We start from the raw sequence: 17,657 nt of genomic DNA on the forward strand, positions 1-17,657 counted from the left end.
TCAAATTCTTCTGACAGTCCAGTCTAATATTACATCAGCCAGTCAAGTGAGGACAGAACCATCTAACCTTCTCCTTAAATTGAGACTCTGCAGAACTGGAACAGTTTCCTAGGGCTTTTTATACTGCTACAAGACAGCTACCATATTCATACATCAATAGCTGTAGCATTGAGAGCCTTAAGTGACTCAGGACCAGGCTGTCACAAAGATGTTCCCTATGGGGCTGCTCTACACCACTGACCAGGATCTGGGTGCCTTGCATGGGGCTAAGAGCATCTAATTTAGATGGGCTCTGGCTTCCTTAAGTCCCTTCTAGCCACGTTTTCTAGAGTTAACTTCCAGCCACGTTTTCTAGAGTTAACTTCCAGAACTTGAGACGGGGCATCTCATCCATATGTTCTCTGGCTTTACCTCAGCCCGAGCACTATAAGCCATGAAGTTTTCCTTGCAAACAATGAGGACTAGATGTGAAACCACCCACTTCAGGTAGCACAGCACCATTAGTTAGAAGATAGCAGCAAAAACCAGAACCTCAAGAATGCACAGACCCTAAGCCTAGGCAGATACTTTTCAATTTAATTGCTTTTCCTGTTCTACAGATTACCCCAAAGTCATTTATCCCAGCCTGCATTCCTTCCACTGCTTGCTCATGGTAAGTACCTGCTTACTTAGCTGCCCCTGGTCACGTAGGCAGCTCACAAAGCTCCCCGTGCAGCCTGGAAATAAAGCAGCTCCTCCTAAAGCTGATTTCCAGCAACATCACACCCTGCCCCATGGCTCTGAGCAAACTCATTCAGGATGCCTGACAGGCCACAGGACGGTTTAGCAAGGGAAAAAAAGCTCCCTGGTACATAAAGGCTAAACCACACCATACAAACACTTCATGAACTCCTAGAAAGAAACCTTTGTGAGTGTTAGAAATGTGAAATCTTGTGCCTCAGTAACTCTGTGGAGTTGTTCCCTTGTGCCAGGGCCTGAAGGTTTGGCCTTGCCTCAGCACAGCCATCATCCCACAGCAGCTGAGCCTGGAGTGGAACACAGCAGTGTCCTGCACCTGTGATCGTCTGGGTTCAAACAGCTTCACAGAAGCTTAGCCACCTAGCTCCTATCAGTAGCTGTAATAACATCTCCTCAGTGTGCATTAATCTATTATCTGCTATAGCTGATAACAGGAAATGTGCCAGTTTGCAGGAAGGGAGCTGTCTGTGTGCAGGCTGTCCAGCACAGTGTACAATTCCAGCTGCTACCTGCTCTGTTCCCAGCAAGGCTCCTGAGCATTCAGACCTCTACTTGATGGAAGCGTAGGGATGATTCATGTACATGCATGGAGATACACTTTTTTTAAAATAATTATTACTATTTCTGTTTAAACCAGCCTCATACAGCCATTTCTGCCACACGCGCTGGAGTAACCTGGATGTAAGAATTAAACTCACTTTCAGTTCTCACTTGCAGTTACCCAACATAAAGTCCTGCTATTAGTCACATGCAGGAACTGCATTCTTCATAGCAAGCAACTCATTCCTTCCCTCCCGAACACTTCTCTGCCCACAAGCAGCTACATAGTGACCACCAAGGTGCAGAGGGCACAAAACCTGGACACTGCAAACATACAGCATATCACACATTTTATTGAGACAGAACCAGAAGTGCTACAGCAAAAACCAACCTCTTGTGCCCGTTTGTCAATGCCTGCATTTAAGTCTGTTGCAGCCTGTCAAGTATCTGGAAGCTCTTCCTGCCATCTGTTTCCTTCCTCCAAGGGTGCTGCAGTTTTCCATCACCACTCTCTCACAGAAAAGTCTTTATGATTCTGAATCAGAAGAATTATTTTTTAAATGCGTTATGTATGTTGAACCTGCTTAAGCAGACTGTAACAACTGTCACTTGCTTAGATTGATGAAATTCGCCCTGCTACCTGTCCCCATCCTTACAGAATTCCCCAAATCTGCATCTTCCCCACCCCTTGTTTTTGTCAACAATATTAAATGCAGCCAGCTAAATGGCAAGAACACACCGAGCAGCTTCCAGAGTAATGGCCTGCCTGCTCCCGCAAAAAGCTGTCATGCCAATTACCAAACCAATTAACAGCAACTAAGCAAGCAGCAGAGAGATCTGTAGTAAGACCTGCTTGAGTTTCAGTGGTAGTTTTACTGTCACCCTTTAGTTTAGTCTAAAGCAGATTGTTAATGGCACCTATTTTGCAGTGCTGAGGTTCCTGCAGATGGATATCCATCTCCTTTCCGTATGTAAATTCTGCCCTTTTCCTCACTTGCTACAGAATGCAGCTAAGGATTTCCTCATGTCAGGAAACAGGCTGTCCTAAATATTTAAGGGTCCTTTTTGAGTTTTACAGCAAACAGCCCTAACTGCACAGAAACACCTCATAAGAAATTCTAGTTTCTCCATAATGCAGGAGATGTATTGCATAGGAAACTGCTCTTAGAACAACAGAATATCCCAACATCTCAAATTGTAAGTAATTTTCTTGAAGAAATAATGAATTAAAACCCCAGGCTATTTAGACCATCGATTTTCTGCAGCTACTAACTAACCTGCGCTAGACTACAAACAAAAATTGGGGTGGGCTGCCTACTGAACATTCGTTTTCCAATTTGTTTATGCTGTCATTTTAAACCTGGGGGTGAATGAACTGTAGCAGAATATTTACATCAAAAACACTATTGCAAATTCAGAGCAAGCTGAAGCAGTGTGGTGTTAATGCCACATTTGGAAAATAAACATCTGTTTACAGCTTACTTTGCATAGGACTTCTAAAAACAAAGGGGAACAACAACAAAAAAAAAGGTCCTGCAACAGGTGTACCTGCTGTGTTGGAGAGTTATAATAATGTCGTTACGTGATCTCACTGGAAAACACCAATCCAATCTGACCTACATGTTTTAAATAACCTGCTGCTTCTGCTTTACACAGAAGCTGGTATTAAACCATTAAGCTAATAGTCAGAGCTGGCTACTCTGTTCGGGTTTTAATAAGATCTGGCTCCAGCTGATAAAGTACAGTAAGAAACAGCTTTGCAAATGGAAGCTCCACATGAAAACCTGGTCATGGTAAGACCAACTCAATTTCCCCTCTTGAAAGAAGGGCCATAAAGCCAGCATTAAGCCGTCCTGCTCTGTCTATTAAAAGATATCAATACCTGCCTGTATTGCCGCAGGGTCTGGGAGCAAAGGCATTTGCAGTGTAAGGACGCCTCCCAGATGCGTGTGCACTCTGCTGTTCACATACAGACTACATGGATCTTACCCATACTCCCATGTTTGAACCCTGAGGAGCTTCTCAGCATGAAAGACAATACGAGTGCTACCTTCTGAAGCAAAATCAATCACAAAAATATCCAGCACATTTGCCTCCAGAAACAACGTAAATAGTTGTAGAAGCCAGAGCTGAGATACTCCTAGTTGTGAAATAGTGCAAGAAAACTGGAAGGAGGTTTGGAAATTGTAACCATTGACAGAATGAAAGCCAACACATCCTTCAAATTAACCAAGCTCCAAGCTGCCAGGCACTGCTTCCATCTCTTTTTCCACTCTCACAAGCTCCCCTCTTTGCCCAGTGTGCTCCACACGTTTCCTGCCCAACTTCAAAGGCGTCTGTTTTCTCCAGGCCACCACTCCAGCATTGCATCATCATCCCGAACAGAAAACAGCAGTAATTCTAAGCATCACTAATAGCATACTGGGATATACTGCACAAATGAGTAGTGTTAGGCTGGGAATGCTACAGGGTACAAGATGCACCCCATGATTTGATCTATGACTATGGGTTTGGCTGAAGCTGCTGCTCCTGCTCATTACATGAGAGGGCTCTGTCTGTTCTGTCCTCAAATTCTTTTCCATCTTCCACCTGGTCTTTCTCCAAAACTAATATGGTTCTTGAAAACAATGCCCTAGGTGTTTCTCAAAGTCTCTATTTCACAGCAGTTTTTGAATGCCACATCTGAACAGTCCTGAAGAGAAAGCATCAAGCTGAAGCAAAAAAATTTCTTAATGTCATTGTTTTTACAGCAGACTTATTTGCCTACCATGACTGCAGCACAGCCAACCTCAGCAGTAGAAAGGTACTACAATTTAAGAAATCAAACTATTTTGTGATTTTCTAAACAAATTATTTGAGCACAAGCCCAGTAAAACTCTGTTGTTGCAACATCCCACATGGACCTTAAGAAAAGCCCTCTCTGAAATAGCAAGCAAGTAGCAGAGCATCTTTTAACTCCTTAGGGGTGGATTTAGTTTGGGTTCTGATGTTTGGGGCGACTTATGCTGTCTGCGCAACCTAACCACTGCTTGCTGTCTGGATTTCCCTCGAGGAACATGATTAATGTTGAGTTAAAACCCTACCTCAAGCATCAGGGAGATAATTGAAACCCAGGCAGTCCCAAGACTCTTCTCAAATTGAGGAGTTGCTAAACCAAAATGTAAAGCTGCAGTAAAATGTTTGTATTAATTATACTAACTAGCCATCAAGGGGCTCCTATCTGAGGGCACTTTTCCATGGATAATTCATGGCAGCTTTTGAACGATGGTCTATAATACATTGTGTGTTCTTCAACACCATGAACAGGCTGTTACAGCTAATTCAGGCTTCCAGTAAAAACGCACAGTTGCTGCTTGACTCTCCAAAGAATTGATCTCTCAAATACTATATTGCAGCAATTCCTTTGACAAATTGTGTGGAATTTCAAGGTTTCTTTTTTACCAAAATACTGACCAGTAACACTATGGAACTGTCACCATGCAGTGAAGGCAGATATTTAGCTAGAAATTTGATTCTTCTGGCAAAAAGGTTTCAACAGCATTCAGCTGTTTTTCCTGTTGCCTTCCACATTTATGTTCTGGCCACTTTGGATTTTCCCATGGACGTTTTGCCCAGCAAAGCTTTTTGCAGCTTCTCCACATAGAAGCACACCAATACAGTTGGTAAGTGTGTCACCCTGACAAGAGTAAATCAATTTAATTGACTAGCTACAAAGTTAATCAATTAGATTTATGGTTGACCTACTTCAAGATAGGGCAAAGTATCTGATACTTTCCAAAAAAACAGCACGCAAAAGTGCATCATCACGCAAAGAGTCAGGCAGCTTTGCTAAAAGCTGAAGGTTAAGGGCAAGCACTGTGCTGGGAGAACACCAGACTTCATAGGATGCAGAGGACTCAATTTTACACTGAAACATTTGCAGCCTCGGGGAGAACAGCAGCAGCATGAAGGTTCTCCATGAAATATGGACAGCTATCCACTCAAAGCACTTGAGTTTTGCAGCAGCAACTCAAATGATCAAGTCTTGTCTCTCCAGGTTTTCTCAGAGCTCTTCACAGCTTGTAGTTTAATAAGCAAAGGAGAAAGGATGCAAACATTGCAATTCCCCTGTTGCACATTTAAACCTCTCCCAAAAGGACAACTGCATGAGCTCCTGTAAACCTACATTTCACACTATTGCCTCTACGCCCCTATAAGCCATTTATCCTGCAGTAAACTACAGCAGAAAAAGCATTCGCTCCCAACTGCAGCCAGCAGTTACCCCATGGAATGCACTGCCAAGAACCCTTACTTCTGCCCAAGGATCAGTTTATTGGACATGAATTTTCTAATGCGCCTTTTCTGTCTAACAGCATTTCAGCAACATACTATAATAAAAGCTGATTTGCATTGTTGTTCCAAAATGATTATTACATGGGAATGGCTGTTGGGTTCTCATTGCTGACTTTTTGGTTTTGGAATGGAAAGCTTCACTGGGAGAACTGGTGATTCACACAAAGGTTATGGGCTCACAGTCCACAAGAGACCAAGCAAAAGCAGCTTAGCTAAATCAACCTCCACTCAACACTACAGCTTTCCAGCCTACATGGTTTCACACCTGCACTACTGGATTAAGACAGAGACTGCACAGTAGAACGCTCATTGAAACCTTCTGATGAAAGGCTCCATCCACAGCAGCCTTTCATCAGAAGCCATCTACACTGCTCAAAAAGACCTATTTGTACTGGAAGCTGAAGCTAGAGCAATCTTAATAAGTCTTTCCTTCAGCTATTCATCAGCCAACAGACCGTACATTGATGGAAGCTACACTGTTTACTAGTGAAATGTGCTTTCTTTCCGTGCAGTCAATCTGAATATCCTAATTCTAGCCTGTATCAGACTCATGTAACGTCATTTATAATTAACAAACCTGAAAAGCAGCAAATAATTCCAATTACGAGAGGCAACTGAACGAATGATGTCAGATTTTTATGAGGAGGCAGTTATGCCGGAGGCAACGCATCAAACAGCAAAGTTACATTAAACCTTCTTCCTAAGAAATGTTCACCTGCTCTCTATTAATTTACTTATTTGTTATTTAAGGACTGACAGTGCTGAAAAACGTGTCATTCCATTAGACACATGGCTGTCCTGCCTCTGGGGGAAATGCCGTTAATGTAATGGAAAGAGATTTAAGGCTCATGTGCTGTCAGCCCGGGTCTGCCCCGAGCAGCTGTTCAGAAAATGCACAACCACCGAAGGCTCCGGCTGCCTGAGACATTGCTCAGGAAACCACAGGCTCAACGGCATGGCCAGAAGTTTCCAAAAATGAAAAGCATCCCTCATCCCTCAAAAGAATGTGAGTAAACAGAGAAAAGAACAAACGAGGGGAAATAGAGAGAATAGCTGGTGTGGAGGCCTGCTTCTGAGGAATGCCTCCCAGCACCGGGCAGTTCCAGGCGGTAGGACGTAACAAGGACAACTCTGCTTTGCAAGGTAAATGAGAGCAATTCATCCGTGGTTCTCACAAATATTTACTTTGAAGGCAGTCCTGCATATTTCATTCAACATCAAATACAGAGAAAAATAAATTTATTCTTTGTGTTATTTGGTCCCAAGAGTCTCTCTTCATCCCAGTTACGCAAAAATAACAAAAATAAACTGCCATTTTGGATGGCTGTTATTTTATTCATTTTCTTTCCAACTTTCTTCCAAGGCTGACACTGGAAGACACACTCGGGTGGCTTCACTTGATATCTTCCCTTCGATCCCAATCCCCACAGTGAGTTTTAGGGTCTTTCCATAAGATACTGTCACATTCTTCAGCTCTTCGAGTCATCTGAACAACCCCGTTATGTAAGACGGCAGCAGACCTTGGGATGAGTTATTCCACCCTCCACCCACAGCTATTCCAACACCCACAATGCCAGACGAAAGGCAAGAAGCAGAAAAACAAATGCTTGGGGGAAACTGATTACAAAGGAGTCCAGCTCCGAATGCAGCAAGCGTTCCTGCTGCCATTTCTCTTTGCTGACATAATCGGTGACAGTGTATCCCCTCTCTATCCACAGACAGGGTACTGCTGAATGGGAAGTATGCGAGATAAGAGATCCCAACTATTGGGTTGCAGATTTAACATTTCTTCTTAATCCCTTCAGTCAAACTGACTGTGTTGTTGCTTTTCTAGCCTTTCTGCTGCCTGGATTAGTTCCCTGGCACGTACCTATTCCTAGCTGAGAGGTGTGAAGAAAACTGGGTTTGATATCTTGAAAGCAGCATGCCAGCGCTTCGCAGCCCTTCCCTGACCCCTCTATCTCCAAAGCAGGAGCGTTGCTGGGTGAATGCCATCCCAGCCAGCTGGCCCTCACAGCGCCCTTTACCACCTCCTCTATCGTTGTGTGACCTTCACAGTGCTGAGTGTGGAGAGGACCAGGCAAACAACCCAAGGAAGAACACTAAAAATATCCCAAACTTCCATTCGTCAGAGGACCGTGGCCCTGCTGAGAGCACAAGTTAAGGCTCATGGCGAGTCTGAGCTCTGCTCTTCCAGCTCAAAGGAATCCACAGATCAAGTAAAATCAAACTCTTCCGTTGAGTTATTTTAAAATAGCAGAGAAGAATTACAGAGCTCTACTGCTGCTGGCTTTTGTCCCATGACCAAATTGGAATATTTTGAGGAGGCTCACTGATCCCCATCAGCAATGGCACAATCCTGTGCTCAGTAACCTCCTGGTGTCAAAACACCATGCATCAGCACCGTGTTCAATGCAGGGGAGTTGGACTGGAAGACCTTTAAAGGTCCCTTCCAACTCTAAGGATTCTATGATCAGAGCTCTGCCAGTTGGTCACCCTTTCTGTGATTTACCAAAACCCAGCCTCCTCTCACCACTTTGGCAGAAGACTCAGCTGAGGTAAATACTTGGTCCATCCCTACTTTGGGAAGATGCTTGCTGCAGATGTGGGAACCAAGCCCTGCAGCCTTGATAGTTAGGCAGTACCAGAAGCTACTCAAAACAGCAGTGCAATGGGTTCAGCTACGTAATTCCCATCTGGTTAAAATAAAGCACAACATTTAAGATGGATGGAGGCTCAAAGGAAGTACAAGAAAATAAAGGAGAAGTTTCTAGGCCAGACAAGGTTTCAGGGATTAAAGGGGGAGGAAAATATCTAGGATAGTGAAGAAGCTGACAAACAGACACAAAACGCAGCATGAAAATGAACTCCTCTGCTAACATGACTACTCTCCAGCAAATTAAATCCTTTCACAGCTCACAGAAAAGCTGGTTACAATAGGAAAAATAGCTGTATTTGTCTCTTATTTTTAATACAGCTATTCAGAAATGCCTGTGCATTTTCCAGGAACCCAAAACTCCAGCATCCTTTTAATAAACCACAGCAAGTCTCCCAGTCTGTCTGTGGACAGGAGGTGTGGAGGAAGAGGGCTGTGTGTGGGCACCCAATAGTGAAAACCCTGTAATTTCCCCACTCTCCCTGCAGCTGGTGCTGTGGAAGGGTGGCTGCTGTAGGACATAAATAGACAACAGCTGTTTGGCCATATGCTCAAGGGGCTCCATAGGGTTAAAGTGTCACTACCCAAAGCTACTGCACACGGAGCCACCTGGCCCTAGGGCAGCATGAACCTCTGCCAGCAGAACTGGGGAGCTGGGAGAAGGCAGGACCATTCTGAAGATCTATTTTTTCCTCCCCCAGGACTTTGTTTTGAAGACAAAGGCAAGGAAAAGCTCAGTTGGCAGTGAAAGCCCATCAGAAAGTATACTGAAGCATTCAGGTTGTGCTGAAAGCTGTCATTCCATCACATTTGTCTTGTGAACGCACTAATGAAACACTGCACGTGTCAGTACCACTTCAGACTGACAAATTAAAGTACATTCCTGTGCTCAGCGACAGTTGTCTTTGAACACAAGAGACACTTTCTCCTGCTCTCTGTGCAGTTGTGAAAGGCTCCAAGCTTGCACAGCACAGCACAGCACAACCCCGACCTTCCCACCCACTCCCACTGCAGGTAAAATCTGGGGGCTTGACAGGGATCCTCCCTCTTTCAGGAAACTGGCTGCCACCACCATCCACAACACCACTGTTTCTGTGCAAACAGTAATCTTGTGATTTAGGCACACAAAGGAAGTGACTCTTTTTTTGGAAACAAACTCCTTGAGAGGAGTCAAGAGAGCCACAAACCTTAGCAGCCTTGCTGTCAACCGTGAAGAAAAACAAAGGAGGCACTTCAGGGGAATCCTCTCAGACTGTGGTGAGACAGACTGACCCACCGAGTACACAAATACTGCAGTACACCGAGTGTTAAAGGGATGGAATTGGTTTTTCAATTGTAAGCTTTAATCCTCCCCAAATCCCTCCAACCCTACTGAAAGACAGGCTTGTTAGTGGCTGTTTACTGAAGTGACCAATGGACACACCGACTCTCCATCTTGCCCTGTGCCATGGGGCCAGGACAGGGCAGGCAGAGCTGCTGCAGCAGCACACTGCATCCAGTGACAGTCACTTTCTTTTTCACAGACTGGCATTCTGCATTTAATGCCAGGAATGAATTCCTCTCACCACAAAGCAGTCATGCAAAATTTAACGAAGGTGCACAACACACCTGAAAAAAAGTGGCTGAAAGAAATTGATAAATAATTTAAACTATTGATATATCTCTTTCCTCATTGAGAGCAAACCCACAAACACTCTCCTCTGATACAAACCCTTATTAAATAACCAAGTATCAGCTTTCTGCAGTAGAGACCAGGAATTAACTCTACTTTTCCCCAAATCCAGATCCGATTCAAACATTAAAAATTGCAGGCTCTTTGCCATCACAAGGCAAGAAACACGAGCAGCCTTCTCCCATAGCAGTAAGGAGTGCAAAGCACCAACAAAACAAACCATCGTGCAATGAAAAGAGATGCTATTTCTGGTAGAAGCCTGGGCTCCTCGTTTCCTTTGACTGATGATGATAATAGTACTTGGCAACAGAATCAGGGCTTGAACAAAAACAAGACCGAAATGTTTATACAGAGAATTTGGAGTACATTTTGCAGCCTCTGCAGATACTGGTTTCACTACACCCTTCACCAAGAGGAACCCCACGATGCTCTGTCCTGAGAAACAGATCCATGAAGAGCTCCAGTGAGGCAGAGCTTTGGACATGGAAGTGCAATGGTGCAGGTGAAATCACTGTGAATTCTGACCCCATTAAAGCAGCTGCATCCTACCACTTCCTAGCACACTAAGTTCAGCTGCAATGAAATCCTTATGGAATCACTACTCTATGCAAAAGCAGTAGCTAAAAACCTGAGGGTCAGCAATATTGTGATGGTCATGTAAAATAAGCCACAAGAACATGATATGCACAATGGATAGGATTTGGCTGCAATTCTTCCAGTTACTCCAATGATGTCACTGTAGTGAAAAAATGCCATTTTGCTCTCTGGGCATATATTCAGAGCACCATCCCCAGTGACAAGCTGTAATGATTCTGCAGAAGACCACAGAAGCCACACTGGTGATTCCCTGGTAGGCAGGTAAGCCAGCATACGTTTTCAAGGTATTGTAAGGGACATTTTCAAATCAGCACAGGGAGACATTTTCACTTGCTAAATCCGATCCAGACAATCATTCATAAGAACGTCTGTATAAAACTGGAAGTCCTAAGATTCATGTCTGAGTGCAATAAATGAATAAACAAAACCACACCCTATAGCACAAGGTTGGGTTCTCGTGCAGCATGCATAGTAGCTGGGAAGAAGAGGGAGAGCATTGTAGAAATCATTTACATAAACACTCCTCAGCACAAGTAATTTACACTACGTGCTGTGCCAGCAAGCCAAACAGAACACACAGTTCTGGAAAAAACACCCGTGTGATTTATTCGGGTGCCTTCCCTATTTTGTGTGTAAACAGGTCCACAAGACACTGACCATATGAGAACCAGTCAGGCTTACGTGCCTTTTTTGCTGTTTCACTAAAGCTGCAGGTGTCTAATGCGAATGACTACCAAACCTGCATTTTAAGTAAAGCCATGGGTACCAAATCTGTTCATCTCTGTACATGCACACTGCAGCTATTTATTGTTTCCAAAGCCATGCTCTTAGTCAAGCACAACTCTTTTTTATGTGGGTTTGTGTTTTTTTTCTAAGCTAATTCAAGGTAGTGGAATTCAGCACTCTAAGTATACTTAGAACACTTAGATCAGGTATGGTTACTGCCTCTTCAAGAGCAGACAGCTATCTTCAAAAAGTAAGCCAGGAAATACGAAGAAGAATATCCGGATAGATTCAACCATACAAATTAAATTGTGCTAGTCAGTATGAAACCAACACAATGATCAGGTGTGAGAGCTTTAAGTAGGATAAACTGAAATTTAAGCCAAAATATAAGTTTGTATTCTTTAAGTGATTCCCTTCCCACTGTGGTGCTGTATTCAAAGGAGCCGGGAAGTGCTCAGCCCTCCAGCAGCCTCCAGGATGTTACAGCTGCTATTGCCATGTGGCAATTGCACAAACACGTGTTTGGGGGAATCAAGGCTGAGCTTCCTGCAAGTAGGGAAGGATTTTCTCTGGACTCTTCATGAAATGATCAGTCTTAGTAAGCCAAGGACGATACCTCCACGGAGGCCACACAGCCTATTTTAATCCTATTTTAAGGAGAAGTCAGTGTATTTCCTTACAGTTGGTTGACGTCAACAGGATGCAGCTTTTGCACCTAAGTGTGAGTTACCTCTGTCCAAGGGGTATCTTCCAGAGCACATTTCATGTCATTTAAGCACTAACATTCAGCACTCTGTATGTCCCATTGTTAAACCATTTCTCTATAGCTTCCCTTATGGAAGTTCAGTTTCCTCTTGAAAATAGCCACAAGAAAAAATAAAATGCCCTTCAGAACTAATGGCTTCTACAGGGGTATTCAATAATTAAACCACAAAACAGGAGACCTATTTGAACACCCCCCCACACACTTTTCCAAACCATCAGTTTCTGAAAACAGTCTTCTTCCTTTCACAAGTTAATTAACTGGGCAGTGAAAAATGTATTTTTTTTCCCTTTCTTTGTACGCTTCTGCTGGAATAATTACAAATTATATTAATGGTTATCAAGTGTACTTTTTTACAATACCAAAAAAACAGTTCCAAATTCCAGAATTAATGCTGCTACTAGACACTTGTTTGGCTCGGGATTTAAAGGAGAAATGTAAGCTTCCAAGTGGCTTTCTATTTGAGGCATGGGTGACTAATTATGTACTTAGATGCCGCTGCATTCAGTATCTACTCAATTCTGATTTATTTATTTTTCTCCTGTGGGAGAGAGGCTCAGAAGACTTTTGAGGAAAGTTTTCCTGACCACGACTCAGAAACTTCATGAGGTGGTATTTTAAAGGGAAAATCGGATCTCACAATTGGAACAACATAAACTAATCTGCTTCTTGGCAGAGTGGCAAAGGAAGTCAAAACGATTCTGTTAGCAACATGTGAAAATGGATAATGACAGCAAAAGCTGATTTACGCCATAACCCCTCCACTCCTGTTTAATGCTAACCGTGCCACTGCCTACCTCAGCACTATCTGAGTTCTGAGGAAGTTTATGTAAAGAACAGCAGTTGGAAATCAGTCACCCAAAACCCAAAGCTTCCTTTTATTCTACTGAAATATCAAACAGAATCACAGAATGGTTTGGGTTGGAAGGGACCTTAAAGCCCATCCAGTTGCAAACCCTTGGCCATGGGCAGGGCTGCCACCCACTGCCAGATCAGGCTGTCCTGAGAATACTGGGAGAATGAAAAAATAGGCAGAGAAAGAAAGAAAGAAGCCCAAGTTCTACAGAAATCAGAGAATTAACTTGAATTTACACCAAACTAAAAGGACTGAACAATCCCTTTACGCTCTTGGGAAGCTTCCAAAAACAATCCCCCAAATACTGTTCCTTTGGCATACGGTCTGATAACAAATGCACTTCATCCTACATGAATCATGGGAACCTTTGTTTTCCATTCAAGCTTGTGGTTTTGAAATCTGTTGGAGACTTCAGAAACCCATTTTTGGTTGTTCAATCAGTGTCTGAAGCTAAAAGCAGACACCTATTATATCTGCATGGGTGTACAAATATAGCAAATACTCATTTTTGCAGAGACTTGTCTCTGGAAAAAATGTAACCTAAACATGTCTGTTACTGGTTATTTCACTGCAAACATGAAGTGCAATCCACTACTGTAATTAAGTGAGCAAGGCAGAATAAACAAACCATTTAATTCTTTAAGAAACGTGCTACTATTAAAGTCACCCCCCTTTTTAACCCTTACTTCTCCCACACCCACACGAGGTTACACAGAAATTCTTAATTTCCCTTTTTGTCTCCCTGCACAAGACGTTGACTGTTTGGAACATTTACCATTGCGTGAATGTAGGGGATGGGAAGTCAAAACAATTGGTGCTCTCTTAACCATACAGTTACAGATTTACATTTTGTTTCCACAAAGACTAAATTACAGCATTTCCACCAGCACTAAAGAAACAGGATGTCAGATCTGGCGTCCATGTTTTTTTATGGACTGTCATTTATCTCTAAAAACAGCACCAGGAAAGAGGGGGCAGTGCCAAGTCATGGCTCTCAAAAGGTGACTTCTTAGAGTCATCACTCAAGTGCAGATGGTGCTAATCTAGAAAAAAACAGGTTCGTTCTTGAATTTTAAACCCTGTACTCCAACTTACCTTATTCAAAAAAAGGAAAAGAAAAAAGAAAAAAAGAAAAGCAACACATGCCAACCAGCTGAGACAGACATGCACTGGAAGAAACATAAATTTCAGTGAATTTAAAGTTATGAATCTGCTGTTGAGCTTGCCCACAAAATTACAGAATGACCTGGGTTGGAGAGGACCTCAAGGATCATGAATCTCCAACCCCCCTGCCACAGGCAGGGCCACCAACCTCCGCATTTAATACTAGACCAGGCTGCCCAGGGCCCATCCAATCTGGCTGTGAACACCTCCAGGGATGGGGCTTCGTTGCCCAAAATTGCTCATTTTCAGTGCAGACTGGGCTGCACAAAGCAGAACACCCCAGACAGTAATTCACTGCCTATTCCCATGTCTCCTTGCTTCCCCCCCCAAAAAAAGTTCATGCTCGATGGTGACACGTGCAATGAATCAGCTGCCACACTGAATTCTTCCACATTTCACCAGGTTTATCTGAAGATTGAGGAGTTGGACTCAACAAACCTTACGGGTCCCTTCCAACTTGGGAAGCTCCTTGATTCTTTGAAACCCTAAAGCCCTCACCACCTTCCCCTACCCCTCAGCCAATGTAATGCCTACAGCAACATTCATTCTGAACCCGAGATGCTCATGCCGTCATCCCTTGGCACACGTTCCCAGGTCAGTGTGCAATGCCACTTCCTCTTAGAAGAATGAGGAAATGTTGCCAATCTCTTTTCCTTCTCTCATTTTCAGTCACTGTTTCACAATGAAGCATAACCTCATGACATTTAAAAATAAAAATGTCTGGCCATCAATTTTCTCTTCCTCCCACCTTGTATTTGATAGGATTGTACAAAAGTTTACCTCAAGAGGTTTTCCTGTGCCTGAAGTACTGATATTTAGGGGACTACTGCTATTTTTTATAAGGTGTAGGTGCACTCTAATTAGTACTTAAACAGATTTGTCTCTTACCAATTATTGAGAAATACTGAGCAATGCTATTTAGATAGATAACACTGTGCTACCTAGAAAATACGATAAAAAAAAGTATGCTAGTGAAAAGGATCCAATACGTTATTATAAAAAGGAAGTGATGGAAACAATATGCTCTGCAAAATGCCCTTTTTAAACAGAGACTGTGTTGAATATAATGCAGATTATTCTGGAGAATATACAGATACCAGAAAAGAGGAGATAAGAATTTTAACAGTGCAAGAGAAGATTTACAACAAGAGGTAAAAAAAAAAAAAATAATGTTATTCTTTGTAAACTGAAAGAAAATTGCCTGAAAAGCTCTGGCACCTGATACTAGTTAAGTCTATTTGGATACTACAGGATTCTCCTTTTTGCCTGAACTTGGTCTGTGTTAGAGACCACACATTCTTCTGCTAGAAGCATTTGTTTTTTAAGGTTATTATTAGACATGAAGATCTAAAGCAGATCTGTTCTCTACTACATTCATAGCCCAGATGTGGATATTGTGAGCAGTCTGCATTGAAGAATCAAAGCCAAGATTCCAGAGTCCCGTACAAGAGGGCCCACAGGAGATGAAAAGAAGGCTGTCTTCAGCATTTCCATCCTATGAGCTATTTAGGGGAGTATGACTTCATACTTGTTTGTTCTCAAGTAGCACAGATGTGCTCTATCAATTCACAGAGTTGGAAGACTATGAGTGGAATTAAGGGAAAAAAAAATCACCTTTTCACCCAAAGTTTCAACAGAATAAACACTAAACTGACAAGCTTTGCGGTATTAGCATCAGGGCAAAACGTTTACTTACATAGATACTTACGTTTTGTCTGACCCTCAACTGCGAGGAGATTCTGAAGCCAACTACAGCAAAAATCTATAGTTGGAAAACATTTATTCACGTTCTAAGCTAGTCTGAACTACAGAAACAAGTGCTGCCTGAATTAGCAGCAAGCCTTTGTTTTGACATGTATGTTAGCTGCAAGATAGATATGTTTTTCCCCCATTTTTTTGGCCTCATTAGTAAATCAAGTACTGTTGTTCTTAAATAATAAATCCCACCTTTAGATGTCAGAGAAGATAAAAATTTAAACAAAAAAATCAAACAACACGCAAGAGTACAAACACTTGTAGGTCCATAAAATTGACTACCTGTGCCAAAACACAGCTTCCAGGCATGCCGAGAAAAAGGGTACAGGAGAATTCCTCTTTAAGTTGCTTGAAGTTTGCAACTCCTTCTGCCAATAATGTTTATTGGAAAATACTGTACAAAGCAACCAATATATTTCCCTTTGCTATGATTTTTTTTCCTTAACCTACCCCATATCTACCCTGCTAACACATACGAAAGTTATGCAAGCATGACCATGAAAATGCAAGAGGAATTCCAGAATTTGCATTGGAATGTCTCTGAATATCAGGATGCTGCCCCAGAAGCTGTTCTGATTCATTGAGTCTTCCACAGAATAGGCAGCATCACAAAGTCACAAACACAGTTGCCAAATTTGAGGGAAATATTCTCAGCGCACTGCCCATGTTCCAGTCAGGGGAGCAAATTTGCAAGGGAGGTTCCTTAATTACAGAGTGCCACATTTAGGATCACAGCTTATTATTCATCTCAGAAGGTCATCTCTGTTTTAATTCCAGCACTTACTTAGAAAAACGTGCCTTATACTTAAATGCTCTGTGTACTATGGTACATTACTTACAGTACATAACATTTAGTTTGGAAAGAATTTGACTTCACAAATGTGAATGCTCCCCCCCATTTCTCTTCCCTCCTCTACTCTCCCACTTCCACTCAAATGAGGTTAGCTAAGAAAAAACCCATTCACAGGATTTAAGAGCTCAACACCCAATCCAAGCTCCTGCAATGAACAAACAGCCTCAGTCAAGAGCTGAGTCCATCAATTCCATCCCATAAACCTGCTCTGGGGGTTTATCAACAGGCCTCTGTATTTTATTTTTGAATTTGAATGAAATGTGTCTATTAGAGATGCCTGTACCAGTAAGAACTACCAGAAAGCTGCAGGAACCATCTGAAATAAAAGCCTGATGCTTTTAAACAGAAACTAAGATCCACAGATAAAACGAAATCATTCTCCTGGACTACAACCCTATAGTTTCATTCACAGCACAGAAATAACTGACTCAAGAATTACAAGATCTATGTGTTTATAAGCTGTTATTCATACGGTAACATTACAAGAAAAAAATCTTTCATGATGATATTCTTGTGGCAAGCCCAGCCACATACACGTTGCTACACATGCAGGCACTGCCTCAGAAAGTTCATTGCAAATACTTTTAATTATTAACCTCCAGTGTACTAACCTGTGATTGCATTATCACCCAGCTTCCATGCTGCTCATCCAACTATGAAGACAGTTTAGCCTAATCTTGTTTTCACAACACGCAGTATTTGAGCTCATCCAAGGAAACGCTCTACAGTCATCTCTATGTGAATATTGATGAAGGATTAGAGAATAATGAAAACGTGAAGAAGTACAGGGTTGTGTCTCACATGTTTATTTTACAGGTGAAGAAAGGCATTTGTGAAGCAAGAGACAAACTCACATATATATTCATGTAAAACCTAGGGTACTCCCAAATGACATTATCCTCTCACAGGCTGTCTAGCACAGCAGGAAACTATAAATTTGCTTCTAAGCAGTATTTAGGAAGTTCTTCCAGATCTTCTGTCTCCAACGTTGTTTGGCCTCGCAGC

At 42.4% G+C, this 17,657-nt stretch overlaps 1 protein-coding gene across 13 annotated transcripts in view; it reads right to left on the reverse strand.

Annotated features, from left to right (window-relative positions):
* MTSS1 (MTSS I-BAR domain containing 1) overlaps positions 1–17,657 on the reverse strand; it is a 116,814-nt gene that overhangs the window by 63,652 nt on the left and 35,505 nt on the right. Inside the window, exon 1 of one of the 13 annotated variants that reach the window (XM_090137973.1) lies at positions 1,670–1,689. The exons of the other annotated variants lie outside the window; for them this stretch is intronic. The gene's annotated coding sequence lies outside the window, so the exon portion shown is untranslated. Of the gene's footprint in view, positions 1–1,669; positions 1,690–17,657 lie in introns of those variants that run through there. 13 annotated transcript variants of the gene reach the window in all.

The sequence above is a fragment of the Phasianus colchicus genome, chromosome 3, assembly GCF_987193195.1.
Source record: "Phasianus colchicus chromosome 3, bPhaCol1.hap1.1, whole genome shotgun sequence".
In the NCBI taxonomy this organism is placed as follows: domain Eukaryota; kingdom Metazoa; phylum Chordata; class Aves; order Galliformes; family Phasianidae; genus Phasianus; species Phasianus colchicus.